Genomic DNA, 16,758 nt, shown 5'->3' with positions numbered 1-16,758 from the left:
CTGACAGAGGTGTCAGGACAACAATAATACTTGTTGTACAGCCAATTGGAATTGATAGGTTCCATGTCCAGTAGACATGTGTGCGGAATGGGCAGCTATGTATGGGGCGTAATTATTTTGTGGGTACAGAGTGCCCTTTTTTTTTTTTTTCAGGTGAGAGTGGTATGTCAGGTGAAGGTAGTCGGTACAGCTGGGGAGGTAGGTTGGGTAGGTTAACAGACAAGACAAACAAGACGCATACAGGGGCGGTGTATGACATGTGTGGGGGGGTTACACAATTGATGGGGACGGAGGTTTGGATATCCAGAGCCCATGAGCCCACAGATGGCAACAGTGGAACTGATATCCCCACCCATAGGCAGTTGCCACTGTTCCTTCACTGCCCAGGACGGGGCTGTGCTGGGGGCTGTGTAGGCGGGGCAACGGGCATGCCTGTTAGTTGCGCCACCCGTGCCTCGAGCTGGCGTAGGGGCTCGAGGACAGAGTCCCAAATCTCCCTACGCACCACAGTCCGGACGCTACGGAGGGTGAGTGGTGGATCTCCTCCGGCCACACTTGCAGAGGGGGGGCGAGCCCCATCCCCTGCAGCGCTTCCACCCGCAGGTGGCACAGGGCCACCGGAGGAGGGTCCAGACTCGGCACTAGTGCCAGGTGCACTCGCCAGCTGAGGTGGGAGAGGTGGGTCCGCTGGAACCCGCCTTCCCTGTCGTTCTATGTTTTGCATTATGTCATGACAGTTTAGGTTAGTGACATTTAATACCATTCACAATTAGTTGTAACAGCATGCATTAGTATTCCCATTAACCAAACACCCAGATATTCACACCATTGAACAGCGTGCATAACACATGCATAATTTGAACAGTAATACACAGTCCAACAACATGCAGGGTTGATTGATGGCAACAGGCCATCAGGTGTGGATGTATGAACAGGGCGGATGCATCAACAGACATGCAAATATATATGACCCAACAGGACAGACGTCCAGGGGTGGTAATTGTGATTGCACATACCATTTTCACGTGGAATGGGTTATAGGTGGTTAGAGGGTGGGGTAAATAAAGTAATATTAACACCTTCGAATACAAATACATATGCTGTACATTTCTAATAGCTACAGTTATATACACACTACTGTTCTAACTACAGTGTCCTATATGTTAACTACTTAACCTTGCAGATGGAACTGTTACTGCAACATCAATCTACATTTTATTGCTGTTCATACACATTCATATCGAGCTTTGTTCAGATATCATCCTGTTACCTGTGCTTTATATACTTGTGGACAAGTGTGGATGTTTGGTATATCAGACAATCATCCTATCTGCGTATTTCAGACTGGGAGAAACATATCCAGATGTTGGTGTACACATTCCACATGCAGCAACACTTTGAACAGATTTTGCTGTTTGGTTCTGAGTCTCACATGCATTTAATTCTGTCCTAACTGCAGTATGGTTTATTCAGGGGTTATAACTACTGTATTGCTGTATTCCTGACACTTTCTCACACTCTCTCACTTGCTTTCATGTTACTATTCAGACTGGTACTTCTAGGCTTTATTGACATGTTTTAACAACAGTTATTACAGTTCTTTCCAGCAGTCTCACTTCTGTCATGTTTCAGTATTTCCACAGGGATATATTTCACACATGTGATTTCATCCTCTTCTGCAGCTATACTTTACATGCTGCTGCAGGTTGTGTACTATTTTCTTACAGGCAGGGCAGTTTTACTCAAAATATATGTTGGACAGTGTCATGTTTAGTTTACACTTACAGGCTGGGAACTGTTGTAATCAGGCAATACTTGCATACACTTTCACATTGTTACTTGCAGATTTAATTCCTTCCTGGCTACACTGCACTCTTTTGCTGACTGTCATACATTTATATATCTTTACAGTTACTAGTAGTGGATTACTGACCTGCCTGGTGGCGCAACCGCACCAGCCTATCGGCATAGGCTCTGCGGTTCACAGAACGGACACCTGCAGCTGTAATATAAATGAAGTAATATTGGAATACACATCTCCATAATTTCAGGTAGTTTAACTTTCTACATACATAATTAATTGTTACTTACTCAGTGGTGGGGCGTTGGGTGATTGCTGGGCCTCCTGGATCCAAAGGTTCAGTTGGTCCTGTTTGCATCTCTTCAGGTCCGCATGGTGGTGACGGACCTGCTCACCTGTCCTTGGAATTCCTGTGGCACTGGTGAGTTCATGAGCCAACTGGTCCCACGCCTCAGCCCTGTACGCTCCACAGAGGACCTGGCCCTGCATGAGTTGGGCCTCATGGTTGTGGACTCGGAGCCAGGCCATGTACCTGGACTCCTCAACACCCCACCTCTGCGCTCGAAAGCGACTACCCTCACCTACACCTGACATTCTGCCTGCAGGTCTGTTCTACAATCGTTTATGCTGTGTATTCCCGCCTATGGGGCTTATATAGTCCGTTTTTCCCGCACATATCTGTGATTGGCCAGTTTGGAATTGTATCAACTTCAGTAAACCTGCATTGTCATGCTGTAGTTTGTATTCATTCCTATATATGAGCTATTATTGCATTTCTAGGTACTGCTGTCATGGCTTAGTGGTTCTGTACCTTGACTATGGTGTATAGTATCCTGGGTTCGAACCTGGCCACTGCTTTTTATTTTTCATGACTGTCTAGACATGTTGAGGGGTGTGTCTGTGTAAAGGCAGTTTTGATACGGCTTGCTCACCGTTGCCCGTCGGTTAGCTTGTTTGCGCGGTGCGCAGCTCCGCGCAAACGGGGTAAGCTGGTTTAAGCCTCATTTGGCTATCGGCATGCATATTCCGCTCAGCTCAGTTAGGAGCACATATATTTAGCATGGTAAACCACTGCTCAGCTACGGGCACTCAGTTTGCACCAGTTGGACCAATGCTTATCTACGGGCACATACACTCACTCTGTTGTACTGTAGCTCAGCTATGGGCACATCTGGCAGTTTATATTCATTTCTTAGCTCACATTTATTCAATATAAATGGGATATTTCATTGCATTTTACATATATTCTGGTTTTATGTGTACATATGTGTCAGGGACTTGTTTCCTGCTTATTTTGCAAAAAAAATTTGTGTTGTGGGGCTCGAACCATGAATGCCTGCTCTGCAGCCGGCATCTCTACCGCTACGCTATTGCTTCCTGGCTTATTTTGCATATTTAGTTCTTATATGCTTTCCCATTGACTGCTAACTGTAGCTGCGCTACGGGCACACCCGCGCAAACGAGCGCACTCACGGTTAAACATCTTTACAATTTAAAAAAAATATGACATGTTCATTTATATTTCTTTTATATGTTTATGGTCTGTAGGGGCATGTGTTGTGTTGTGTTTATTCACATTTCCGTGGACTCTGTTGTGGGTGTCTACTTTGGGCACTTTTAGACTTCTGGGGGCATGTCCGCTTGCAGGGCTCAGCCTACGGACTCGCCCCCTACTGTCTTACATGGACCGTGTTAGACTTAGGTGTGATTCAGCATGCTCTCATGAATATGCAGAGCATGCTGACATCACTCCGTTTAACTGCAGCCTCCGTGTAAGAGATATAACTCTTACACGGAGGCTTCGTGAATCCTGGGGTGTGTGTGCATTGTCAAACAGACTTCCTGTTCTACCTTTCCTTCTTTAAGAAAAGTCCAGTCACACATACCTGTCATGTCACGTCTGTGTGTGCATTGTCAAACAGATGTCCTGTTCTTCCTTTCTGTCTGTGAGTGGAATTTTAAATACAAGAAGACATTCTGTTCTTGTGTTGCTGCTCCAGTCATACAGACCTGTCATGTCACGGTTGTGTGTGTATTGTCGAATAGACGTCCTGTTCTACCTTTCCTTCTTTAAGAAAAGTCCAATCACACACACCTGTCACATCACATCTGTGTGTGCATTGTCAAACAGACGTCCCGTTCTTCCTTTCTGCCTGTGAGTGGAATTTTAAATACAAGAAGACATTCTGCTTTTGTGTTGCTGTTTCCACATTATGCATGTAAACTGGATTCTTAAAGCAGCCAGCCAGCAAGTGTGTGTGAAATGCCCCAGTTAGGGATAGTAGATAGTTAGTTAATTTATTCAGGCTCAAACCCTGTACCTTGGTTACAGGAAACAAGAGCCTGAATCCTCTACCCCAGCCACCAAGCTGTTAAGCAAAATAAATGAGTTTCAAGGAGTTGTGTCAAGTGGATTTTCAAGGAATTGTAAGCTTTAAGGGAAGAGAAGTTTACTGCTGCGCATGCTGTCTGTTTACAATGTGGAACTGTTTTTTTTAGCTAATGGTATCACTGTTGTGTTAAAGCACTTAAAGGCATTGTTAGTAGCACAATATATATTGTGCCTGCTTTTGATACAGAAGGCTGTGGGTTCTCCTCCCACAACACATAGATGGATTGCTAATACTATATTGTATTTTAAGGGTGGGGTGGGGTGCTGCAGTCCTAAGTATGACCCCCCCTTAGATGAAATGCGTAGAAACTATGAACCTATTGTCAGTTTGTCATCCCTATTGCAATATTACCAGCTTACCATTTTTTATGTAGCATAGGCAATTTATTCTTCAATGGCAATAGGCACTTTATTTGTAGATGAAACACTGAAATATAAAGTTGTTTGCTAACAGCAACCTCTTCATTAGTTACAGATCTTTTTAATGTGGAATTATTTAGATTACTTTTACTTCTGAAGAGATTGTGCATATTTACTGATACAGGTGGTCTGTAATGATAGACGTCTGAGTAGATTTTTATGATGGAAGTGTTCATTCATACCACCCATGATGTCACCCACATTTAGAGCCAGAATTTGCTTCAGGCAGGAACTTAACCATGAAGTTACCCAGCTCACAACCTACCATATTACAATGCTTTGTATCTCATCGCAATTGTGGTTTACACTGAGATGAAGGAATTCTTATGGGAGGTTGGTATAATGGTTAAGGTCTTTACCTTACAGACACATGGTGCAGGGTTTGATTCTCACATGGGGTAATTGGCTAGGCTTAAAATGACCCACAAAGGCAGTTAGCCTAGTGCTATGCTATGTGCACTAAGACATCCACAATACTTGCTGTGCAGTTTTAAGTGATTTATTGAATATGTTTTTTTTTTTTATTAATATTTCTTGTGTTACTTTGCAACAGCCAGGGGAGTGGCTTTGCTATAATTTACAATGTCCCACCTGATTGTGTAATTGCCTAGGCAGCCTGCACTGTGTAGGAAGAGCAGCATGTGTGCCCCACCCACTGTGGACACAGTTTCTTAAAGCTGCAGGTGACCAAAAATTAAGAAAGGACCTGCAAGAGATGCCTTACAGAAGGATTCGATGTTACTGGCAACCGCATACTTGTTTAGCCAAGAAATGAGCAACAGTATGTAAGATCTGAGTACTTTACAGTTAACCGTGTTATATAGTTTTCGTAGTTATCCACACATAAGATATACTCTGAAGCTCTGGCCTCTGGATTTGCACCCCCCTGCAAAAAATCCAGCGGGTGCCCCCATACTACAATTTCCTTGACAAAGGTTAAATGGACAGTGGTGGGCTGCATAATAATGTTGTAAACCTTCCCATTAAGCATAGGTAGGTTCATGCAATTTGCAGGTCAGTATATACTGTGATATAAATTATCATTTGTTGGCATCTTGTAGAGCAACTGATCTTAGCAAAGGAATCCTTGATCATCTGTACCCTAAGTAACACATGTTCTATATTTATTATGCCTTAAATATTAAAACTACTCAATTATGTTTCTTTTTAGTAGAGAAAAACATGATAGAGATATAAAGCATTCATGAAAGATTGATTGTTGTATATGAAGTTTATATCTTCTATTAAGTTATTAGTCTGTTTTGCAATAAAAAGGAAGTTTTTAGCACATATGTTTAAATACAATTTGAACAGCTTAGTGTCTGCATATTAACGCACAGTTTGTCAAAAGGCTTAATAAGGAAAGTACTGCCTAGGGTAATGAATATCACGAAACAGGTTCTTGGAAGTGGCGTGCTCCTTGCCTAGTTCCACTGTGATAGGGTTAGAAGAAGAGATCTTGGAAGTGCTTATATTAAGTAATGAATATAGGGGATGCATTTATGACCCCCCTTCCCTTCCTCCTCCAAAAACAGATCTTGACTACTAGCAAAAGCAGTCAGGTTTCAGTAAGGCTACTTTTTTGAAGTTTCTTATAGAGTTGTTTTCAGTTTGGGACTATATCCAGCCATCACCACTTTTTCCCATATTTTGCACATGGGGTTGGGGTGTCACTTCAACAATGGCAATCAGCTAGAGCCAATGTTTACACTATCATGTGGCTAACCCACCACAGTTGGTCTTTTATACCATAGAAACAAACACACTCGCACCAATACACTAAGAGTATTCAATCCACCTACTGCATGTCTTTGGAATGTGGGAGGAAACCAGAGCACCCAGAGGAAACACATGTGAGCACAGGGAGGACATATATACACACAGAAGGCACTCCAGCCAAGAATTGAACCAGAGAACCTCTTATTTTGAAGTGACAACACTACTTGATGCACTACTGCACTGTTTTTTTCCTGTATAGTATGAGCCTGATAAGAAATGCTAGGACACCTAGTATGAGAGTTTCAGCTATAATGCAAAGTAGATCCTACTTTACCCAGCAGCTTATTCTCACCCACCCCTCATAAGAACTATCTTATGTCTGTCAGGCCCCTCCAGATAAAGTTTGGCCTGTTTAGAGTTAATTTCACAGTAATGTTAACCAATCCCCTGCCGTTGATTATTTTCTCTCTGTCTTTCTTTTCTTGTTTAGAATTAGTTTCATAGAAATCTGCTTTCCTTTAGCTTGCTTAACAAACTTGATCAAACAATGGTGAGTAAGTAGAATCAGGAAAACAGGAAACAGGAACTGTTTAAAACTACATATTCAAGCAATTGGAAGTTGTTTTGAGGTCATTGGTCTATTCAAATGTACATAATAGAAGTTTGTAACTTAAAAAGTATGATGATGAAATTACAAATTAGTATGATAAACTCATAATCATTTTCTGAATAACAGAAATGTTAATTAAACTCTTGCAGGGCAGGCGCGGAAATACTGGCAAAACTGGACCACGAGGACCAAAAGTAAGCTATTTTTACATTTAATAAAGATGTATTGAAATTATTACTGGAACACCATATATTGTTATTTTCTAAACAGAATGTCTGACATTTATAATTTAAATAGTATTTTTTGAAAAATTACTTTATGGAGCTTTTAATTAATCCAGAAAACTTGAGTGCCAGTTATATTGGTTACATATGATTATTAATGGATTATGTGTACAGATTTCAACATATTTAGCAATGTCCAGGTGTATCAAAACTAGTGCGTACAATGACTAAGAATAGCTTTAACATACTCTAATGTACTTTAAACTAATGTTTGACTTAATTCATTTCAGAGAAAAATATTTGTGATTTTTTTTCAGCCACAACTCAGAAAGACAAAGCAAAATGCAGTATAAATTCACACTTGCACACTTGTGTTTAAAAAAAGCTTATTAGCCCGGATGCCTTGGGGAGGCAGGAGGAGCTGTATCTGTACCTTTACATTTATGTACCCTCATATTGAATTAATGAGTCAGGAGTCATAGTATGGGTGGTGCATCCATTTTCTGCAGGCTTGCAGATTCCAATAGTACAATTATCCCAGCTCTGTGATGTATGTATGACCTATCTAACTCACAGATGAGCTGGCATTCAGTTATGGCCCTGGTGCTGGAGAAGTCAGCCAAGGAGGAAGATGAGTGGTAAGATGGAGCCTACTTTCCTTTCGCTGTGGATGTGCATTGGGGTCTGCATTCCCAGAGTGCATACCCTATCTAAAATTTGTGATACAGATCAGGGATCGATAGTAATGCTTGCCTTCAAGAAAATAATGATTATTGAGTGGAAATGACTGTGATAAGTAGATATTTCTTTATCTGTGCCTGTTGCCTCCAGCCTCATGTGATATAGCAAGCATGCAGAGAGCAGAATGGCAAAGCTAAGAAGAAAACACCTGATTATCAACAGATGATGGCATACTACTGTTGTTCACTTTTTACACCCCGAGGAACAAGTGGCCCATAAGGATTTCTCCTCTGGGAAAACAAAGGGTGATTGAACAAACAGGTGGGAGACTTAATGGTCATGGGAGATCAGGAGTAAAACAAAATTATATGGCCAGGAAAGCATACACATTCACATGTGTGTGTATAGTAGTGCTGGAAATGCAACTGTTTCTGGTTATGTCTATTACATATTTTTTATCAAGTCCAGACTAATCAAGTGTGCTCCATTTAATGGTTTCACTATAACTGAGTTTTTAACTTACTCTGAAGTTCTGCAAGCTCAGAGTATGTTGTATTACTTAAGTGAGTGTAGGTGAAAAAAACATGTTGCTTGGGTGTTGTGGGGGCTATCCTCTCTTTTAAACAAGGTCATTATTTCAGACCTTTTCACTGGCATTGACACAATCAGTCAAGAGTTGTTGAAAACACAATCAAAACAGATTACTGACCTAAATGGACTAGACCAGTCAACAGAGTATAAATAAAAAATATATAAAAATGTATTCCAACTTAACAGGCTAATTTTCTTGAAAAAGTCTTTTTCAGGTTATCTTCATAGCATCACTGCAGTCCCGTTGAATTATGGGGAGGGAACTATTTAAATCAAGAAGGAAAAAACATGTCCCCAACAGAGTCATCTTTCTGGAATTCTACTGATTTAATAACTCCAAAATCATCACACAGAGAAGTGGAATGATTATCCATTCTTCCTAGCATTTAATAGTAATATAATAGTAATATACTAGTATATACATTGGTGCAGACATCTTTTTAGAAGTATGAATTGGGTCATTCAAAATTCATCCCTCTCAGTGTGTGGTTATGATCATCCATTCATCTAGGGTGTATGGCTAAACTATCCCGTCATCTTCTGGACTGGCCATGGTCATGTATCTTTATGCCTGGCTCTCTTCATCCCTGAGACTGGATTTATCTTTGAACATGGCTCCAGTCACCCATCAGTTCTGGAGCATGATTCCAATCACTACATCATTAGGACTGACTTTGGTCATATCTGCTTCCCTAAAATCCAGTTGTAGTGGGTATTACAGATAGGCATGCAGTTCAGATCTGGTTTGTATGGAATCTACTTATATTACCTCCTACATCAATGTTATATATCATAGTCCCAGGCCTGAGACCACATGCCAAGAATTCCATTTACTAGTGCTGTAACTGTCTGACAGTACATAGATTCATAGGTTTCTAGCTCTGAATATCAAGCTTGAATCCTCTGTATAATCATTGTAGATTTTAACATAACCAGTTACTGGAAAATATGTTCAATATTCACATTTTGAATTGGTATATCCGGTAACACCGATCCTAAGTTGTTAGAAACACTTTCTATGAAAACAACTTCTAGTGAAGTGTAGAAACTGATTGTTTGCGGTACACAGCAGCTGGAAGATTGCAGGTGTATATAAGCTGTTAAAACAATCACTTTGTTTAAGAAGTTATCTTGGGACACAGTAGCATGTAACTGTTCATGGAGAACCTCCTCATCCAATCCGTGCTGCTTTATTTTGCTAGTCACTCTTATTTTCTTCATAAGAAATGTTGACATTTCTCTGGACATATAATGTGTTGCATTAGATTAATTCAAAAACACATTTTACTCTATAATTTTCTGCATCTTTGTCATGTACTGTAGCAGGATTATTCCTATGGATTATCCCACTATTCTATTTAGTATTACCTGACTTATCTCAATATTCACTTCAGAAACATTTTTAAGAAACCATGTCTCGTAGAAAAGCTTTGGTCTAGTCTGCTATACATGTGCTGAAACTCTTTGTTCTTAAGTCTCCCCTGAGTATCAGTTTTGCATAATTCAAATTTGTGTTCATAAAAAGCATTGCTGGCAAGGAATTGTTTCTATGTACTAGTACAAACTGGCCTGTTTTGAGCAGTAATGTTGTTGTTTGAATATTTTAAGACATTTGTAGCTGAGAAGATTCTAAATGTTTTACACCATTTGGCTTTACAAAGTGTTAAAATCTTAACAACAGGTCATTGTCATTAACTCTCTGTTTTAGCATTCTCTCACTCCATTTCATTCTCCACAGCAGTGCATTCATTTTCTTTTCTGAGGTAATTGTATCTATGTGGATAACATCTGGTACACACAGCAATTCAGAATATTTTGGCAAAAATAACCCCTTCAATATCATTATAGATGTGCAGCCGTGGCACTGAAGAACCATTCTCAGGAATGCTGAGGTGCTTTTTGTAGTACATTTGAATTGTGTGGCATTTACACTACTATATTATGGCTCTGTAATTTACTTTTCAGTTCAGGCCTCCACACAAAATGAAGAGAAACTCACTACACTTTGCAGGCTAACAGCGTCCAGTGTGTACCATGTTCAGCACTCTGACATCGAAGTTCAGGAGATTACCACTCTTAGTATAAACTGTAGGCATTGAGATTACCACTCTCAGTATAAACTGTAGGCATTGAGATTACCACTCTCAGTACAAACTGTAGGCATTGAGATTGCTACTCTCAGTAAAAACTGTAGGCATTGAGATTACCACTCTCAGTATAAACTGTAGGCACTGAGATTACCACTCTCAGTACAAACTGTAGGCATTGGGATTACCACCCCCAGTACAAAATGAAGGCAATGTGGTTACCACCCTCAGTACAAACTGTAGCCATTGAGATTACCACTCTCAGTACAAACTGTAGGCATTGAGATTACCACTCTCAGTACAAAATGTACCATTGAGATTACCATCCTCAGTACAAACTGTAGCCTTTGAGATTACCACTCTCAGTACAAACTGTAGGCATTGGGATTACCACCCCCAGTACAAAATGAAGGCAATGTGGTTACCACCATCAGTACAAACTGTAGCCATTGAGATTACCATTCTCACTACAAACTGTAGGCATTGAGATTACCACTCTCAGTGCAAACTGTAGACATTGAGATTACCACCCTCGGTACAAATTGTAGGCATTAAGATTACCACTCTCAGTACAAACTGTAGGCATTGAGATTACCACTCTCAGTACAAACTGTAGCCTTTGAGATTACCACTCTCAGTACAAACTGTAGGCATTGAGATTACCACTCTCAGTACAAACTGTAGGCATTGAGATTACCAGTCTCAGTACAAACTGTAGGCATTAAGATTACCACTCTAAGTACAAACTGTAGCCTTTGAGATTACCACTCTCAGTACAAACTGTAGGAATTGAGATTACTACTCTCAGTACAAACTGTAGGCATTGAGATTACCACCCTCGGTACAAATTATAGGCATTGAGATTACCACTCTCAGTACCAACTGTTGGCATTGAGATTACCATCCTCAGTACAAACTGTAGGCATTGAGATTACCAGTCTCAGTACAAACTGTAGGCATTAAGATTACCACTCTCAGTACAAACTGCAGACATTAAGATTACCCCTCTCAATAAAAAATGCAGGCACTGAGATTATTTATTTATTCATTCATTCATTCATTCATTTTATTTATTTATTTATTTATTACATTTGTTTACCAGGAAGGTCCAATGGGCCTAGGTGGAGGCCTGGGGAGAAAAGTTCCACATACAATTAGCAAGTAGCTACAAGTACTAATACATACAGAGTTAGCAGATATTAACAAGTCAGGTACAAAATACAAATACATACCAGAGCTAACAGGTATTATGCAGTAACAAGATAGGACATAGCGTGAGCAAAAGGGTTAGATTGTTTATATACATACTATCTAATTACTGCAAAGCAGCAAATGTTCAGATTAATTAATTGCATACATACTACCCAATTACGTTATGCAAGTAATTAGCATTGTTAGAGGACTTTATGCAAGAGAAAGTCAGCATATAGATTATAGACTGCTAAGGGTAAAAACACATGTGATGACAGTTTTTAGATATTAACTGTTAGAGATTTGAAGTGCAAGAAGAGGAAGTTGTCGAGACAAAGTGATGGCTCTAGTGGTTAGTAATGGAGTTGAGAGGGAGACAAAAGACAGTGAAAGATAGCCTGGAGTGACAAAACTGGTATGGTTGTAGAGAGAGTTAGGTGACACACCATCAAGCCATAGAGAGTTGTGATAAAGAAGGGGAAGCAGTGTTTAGTGAGAGATATATTGGCACGAGCATAGCCAGTCTGAGGAGAGATGTTGTCTAAGGGACTTCTTAAAGAGAGGGCAGGATTACAGATGGAGGTAATTGAAGTTGGGAGAGTGTTCCAAAGTTTACACATAGTAAAAGAAGAAAGCATTTGACCAGCTGAGAGATTGTTTTTTTTATCTTTGAACAGTATTTTGTTTTCAGATCTAAGAGATCTGTTTGAGTGATACAAAGACAGTAAGGAGAAAAGAGAAGGGCAGGTTAGTGGTTTATATATAATTTTATGCACAATTCTTAACTGTAGGTAGGTTAGATAATATGGTAGTTCAAGCCAATTTAGTTGCCATAAAGATGAACAGTGATGGACTGAGAATGTTGCATTTGTTGCAAATTTGGCGACCTTATTGTGACATGAGTCAAGTTTGGTTTTCAGACAGGACTGGATATTGGTGAGTATAGGGGCCGCATATAATAGGGATGGTAGAAAAAAGGATGAGGCTAGAGCTTTTTTTGCAGTAGGGTTGAGGAAATGGTTATATCTATACAGGGTACCCAGTTTCTGGTGTGTTTTTTTAATATTGCTGTGGATATGGAGGGAGAATGTTAGGTTTTCATCAATGACGACACCTAAGAGTTTGGTGCTAGAGACAATTTCTATGGTAGTATTGTTCTGGGAGTGGACAGAGAATTCATTCTTCTTAAGGGGGTAGTTATTTTGGGGGTAAATAATAGAAGTTTAGTCTTGGTGGGGTTTAGAGCGAGATGGTTATTTGACATCCAAGTTTCAGTAGATGTAAAAGCTTGTTGGGTTAGCAGTTGTAACTCAGAAGTGGATTTGGCAATACAAATGATTGTAGAATCATCTACATATTGGATCGCGGTACCTTGAATCAGAGTATTATGGAAGTTATTAATGAATATGCTAAATAGAAGGGGGCCCAATATGGATCCTTGGATTACCACTTCTCAGTACAAACTGCAGACATTGATAGCAATGCATTACTTTTTTAAAGGGTCATAGGTGTTTACTAGGTTAATGACCACAAGGGCTTTTTAAGCCTAGCCATGCATCCCAAGTCTCTGACAAGTTCTGATACCCTTGATAAGTGTAAGCATGGGCCAGGGGAGATGAACCATTTACAAGTTACCTGTGTCCATTAGAAACATAGCTGCAAAACCAGGGATGATTTCCAGTTTCCCATTTAATTGTCCAAGTTGCACTTGAATTGAGTTAGGGAGGAACTGTGCTTCACATGGATGGGGAGGGAGCCTGTTCCATAGATGGGGTAGTCTCTGGGATACATAGCTATCTCTCCAGCAGGTCCTATTTATATGACAGGCAAGGTTTAAGTCTTTAGCATGCGTAATTATGGTGCTGTTTGTTTTGTGGATATGCAGGAGGCCCATCAGAGCGAGGTACAAATCCAGGCTACAGTAACTCATTACCATGTTATTATTATGGTAATATCATTTACCTGTAACAAAACTGTGCTAGTCTTGTTTTCCATTTGCATTCTTCTGTTTTATTTGCTGATTACTGGTAGCTGTTCAACTTTTATCACATAGAAAATCTCCAATGGAGCTGCAGTGTTGAGCTGTTGGGCTGTCTCACATTGCAGTTCTACTAATCTGTCAGAATTACTGCTGCTGAGTACTTTTCAATTCACTGTTATAGCAATCTGTTCCTTTAACAAGTGTTCAGCATTTTGACTGTTCTGTTGCCACTAGAGTCACTGCTTTTTTGGAAAGGGGACTAAAGAGTCATCAGTGCTTAATGAACCATTACTAGTGTTAGTATCTTAAAATATCATTATTACCTGAAGGCATTGCTCCATAAATTAGGCTAGAACCAATCTATCAGTTGGGCCTTAATTAAATTAACTTTTCATCAGTCACCTTGAAGTCAATCTAACAGACCTCTCTGTACCATCCAAAAACTAATACATTATAGCAGTACCTATTTCATGGGACAAAGTATTATATTCCTAAATAATAATATAATTTCTCCAAATCTAGGAAGGCCCAGTTGAACTCTTTCCTCATCCCTAGCTTCTTTCTCAACCGTATGTCTCTCTGCAAACATTGGGTTGGTTGTGCTGCATTCTGATCTGAATCTGAAATGCTTATCTCCCATCTTGCCTTATACTGCTCTGCAATTCCATTTATCAAACACCTTTTCCAGAACTTTCATGCATTGTGACAGTAGTTTTATACTTCTGCCCACAGTTGTGAATGTTCTCATTGTTTTGCACACTGGCACTAGTATGTTTGCCCTCCAGTCATCTGGGATATACCTATCTCTCCATACTGCTATGAGATATCTGAGATTCACCTCAAAAAAATAGAGATGAATGCTGTGAAATGCTTCTGGCAGTGCAATAAATAACCGTGGCTGCTATAATATTAAGTAAAACCCTGGAAGATGAATATTGCAACCTATATTAAAATTGCTTTTAGTAATACCAACTTACCCTACCAATCCAATAAATACTAACCACCTAGGGGTTGGGGATTAGTATAATGATTAAGGAGTTTATATCACAGACACAAAGCACATGGGTTGATTCTCACCTTTGAAAGGGAAATTGGCTAGGCTTAAAATACTCCTCACGCTAAACTAGTGCTTGCCTATGAACCTTGGAACCTATTCATGTAGGCACACTTTCTCAAATGCCTAACAGTTAGCAAATGCTTGTCTCAACCCCTGGACCCCCTCACCCCCAAGACTATCAAATCTTTGAAGGAGTATAACACAGTCTTATCATCATCATTAAATTCTTCACAGAAACTCTTCAACCAGGTGTTCAATTGGGTTTGTTTAATTTTGTTGACTAGGTTAATGCCACTAGCATGACCTGTTTTAAGGGTAACTTGGAGTGATATTTACACAAATGGGGGGCATTTTGCCAGAAGTTTTGAGGGGGAACTTCCCTGCTGTTTTTGATTATTCCCATGGGAACTTTTACATCTACATAATCTGCTACCAACTCAGTTTGATGGAATCTCAGTTTAATATCTCTTTAGAAGGGGGCACCTCAGGATTACAGCAGTTTGCTAATGTTGCACTGTTGTGTCAGTACTGATTCATGAATCCAAACATCAAGTGGGGAAATAGAACCTATAACCTCCTGATCTTTCCAGAATAAGTGGGTGTGCTGGCTGTTGAGCCACTGCCACTTACATTAGTTTCCTGAAACAACTCCATTTGTAAATGACCTCTCTGAAACATATACATACCATTCAGTGTCTCTAGTCATCGAGACTAGCTTTCACTTAACCCTTTGACAGAGATTTACTTCTTTATACTCTGTTTTTGATTCTTTACCTTGTATGAAAAAGCTTGAAAATTATAGTCCTTCATTTCCAGTGCTGTTGTTAACTTGAGGCTCTTTTCTTAAGTAGTACACATTTCTGGCCAAGCTGTTTTACTGACTGGCATATTAGCAAGTGATTGAGCAAAAGTCTTGTTTCTTTGTCTGTTTAGTCAGCAGTCAGTTGCTTTATTATCTGATCACTCTATTCTTTTTTTGGCCTGCTGTGCAGATTTTTCTTTGATAGTAGCCAAGCTAAAACATCCTTAGCTTTAATAAGGGTCTTATGATGAAGTCTGATGCCTTGCTGCAAGACCACAAGTGTTAACGGCTTTTCTATCCATGTGGTGAAAACCTCCACTCTGATACACTCAGGAAAATATTAAATGTAGGTTATAATAATTACATTACTTTGTTCTGGCAATTTTTAACAGTCAGGCAAGCACATGGTGCAGACAGTTCTTTTGCATGCTGCACCTGTGAACGTTTGACTTGTTTCTGTTTTTATCAAGTTTAATCTCTGTCTTATGCATTCCTTAAAAGGCAATTCCAAATCTTCATCTCTGATTGATTCAGGTAAACCTAAAATTCTGAACATGAATCATCTAGATCTGTTTTGAAAGTCCTCTACTTATCTCTTTGCCCCAAGATTAGCTGTTCAAGTTTTTTTTTTTAATGTGTAGAATGTAACATAACCAATTCAACCAGACCTTTATTAACATCCTCCAAAACCTTTACTTTGCCTTCTTTGGGATCAAACCTATATCAGGTGGCTGAACCTTTTGACTTCTTTTGATCTGCTGCTGAACTGCTTCCTTGACTGCACTTAATAGCCTCAGCTACAGCGGTGAGCTTCTTAAACAAAAGCTCATTTTGTCTTCATTGGATATTGTTTTAAATTAAGATAATTTATGTTCCTTTTACAATTTTCTGAAACGTGGCTCTAAAATATTTGTAACTTGCTAGATAGAGCGAAAACACATCATTTTATTCTTATTGCAGAATACAGCAATGGAATTAAATTGCCACATTCTGAGCTGCAAGACATTCCACTCTTCACTGATTTTTCTTTTCTGCTGGTAATCCTGGAAATGCTTCTGCATGAATGAGTTGACATCACCACCCTTATTGAGTTTGTACCTTTACATTTATGCATCTTAATATTTTAGAAATGATTCCCAGAGCTAGAAGTTATTTTAAACATACAGGTGTACGTCCATGAAGTATGACGGAAGTTATTTTAA

General features: G+C 39.6%; 1 long non-coding RNA gene across 2 annotated transcripts in view; it reads left to right on the top strand.

Moving 5' to 3' along the window:
- The window catches only part of LOC122812794, a 173,363-nt gene that overhangs the window by 35,416 nt on the left and 121,189 nt on the right, over positions 1-16,758 (top strand). For both annotated transcript variants that reach the window (XR_006366571.1, XR_006366570.1), the window contains exon 3: positions 7,092-7,136. This is a non-coding gene — a long non-coding RNA (uncharacterized LOC122812794). The remainder of the gene's footprint in view (positions 1-7,091; positions 7,137-16,758) is intronic.

The sequence above is a fragment of the Protopterus annectens genome, chromosome 10.part0, assembly GCF_019279795.1.
Source record: "Protopterus annectens isolate FY-2018-M chromosome 10.part0, PAN1.0, whole genome shotgun sequence".
In the NCBI taxonomy this organism is placed as follows: domain Eukaryota; kingdom Metazoa; phylum Chordata; order Ceratodontiformes; family Protopteridae; genus Protopterus; species Protopterus annectens.
This window is presented reverse-complemented; position numbering and strand designations above follow the sequence as displayed.